A 942-nucleotide genomic window follows, 5' to 3' on the forward strand; every position below is an offset into this window, starting at 1 on the left:
AAAAAAAAAAACCTGACAGCTTATCTCATAATTACGAGATCAGTATCTCATAATTATGAGAAAAGATCTCATAATTACGACAGCTTATCTCATAATTACGAGATCAGTATCTCATAATTATGAGAAAAGATCTCATAATTACGAGATAATATCTCATAATTACGAGATCATTATCTCGTAATTATGAGATTTTTTCTCGTAATTATGAGATAAGCTGCCAGATTTTTTTCTTTGGTGAATGCAATACGCTTCCGTACAGAGCTGGCTGTAAGCAGATACCAGAAATACCAGAACCCAGCTAAGCGTCCTCATCTGGCCTTACCTCTGATGTTACCCTATAACAGCCCTCCCTCTCACCTTGTTCTTGGCTGCTCTTCAGTGTCCACTCTATGTCACTTTAATCCACCAGATTGCATATTTCAGTTTTTAGTTGTTAATGTATAAATGTCGGATTTTGTTTGTGATGATGTCGTGTTTGCAGAGCCCTGGTAAAATGGCAGATGATTGTAACGTAGCAAACTGGAACTTCTTTCTGTTTTTCTTGCAGCATTTATTCTGTACATTTAAACTGAAAATAAATGTCAAAACCGATACAGGTGCAATAACCAGATTGGATGAAGGGTGCACTTCCATAATCTAATAATATGTAAAAGAGCAGATTTAAATTCAAAAGCAGTACTTGTAGAATTCAAACATTTAACCATCAGAGAGATTTATTTGGTAGGACTTGCCCAGTCTGCAAAAGTTGGTTAAATTGTAAAGACATCTCTGGTCTACGGGCTTTCAGGTGCATTACACGTGTTACATAAAGCTTCCTTCAACACTCTGGCTTGTCAGCTTCAGATTTCCTTGTGGTTAAGTTTGTCCTTTGTTGACTTGGATGTATGGTCAGGCATTATGTGATGCTAAATTATTTAAAGATCCTATATTCAGCTTTTTTAA

Source organism: Cyprinodon variegatus, unplaced genomic scaffold, assembly GCF_000732505.1.
Source record: "Cyprinodon variegatus isolate N-32 unplaced genomic scaffold, C_variegatus-1.0 Scaffold731, whole genome shotgun sequence".
NCBI classification, from domain to species: Eukaryota; Metazoa; Chordata; class Actinopteri; order Cyprinodontiformes; family Cyprinodontidae; genus Cyprinodon; species Cyprinodon variegatus.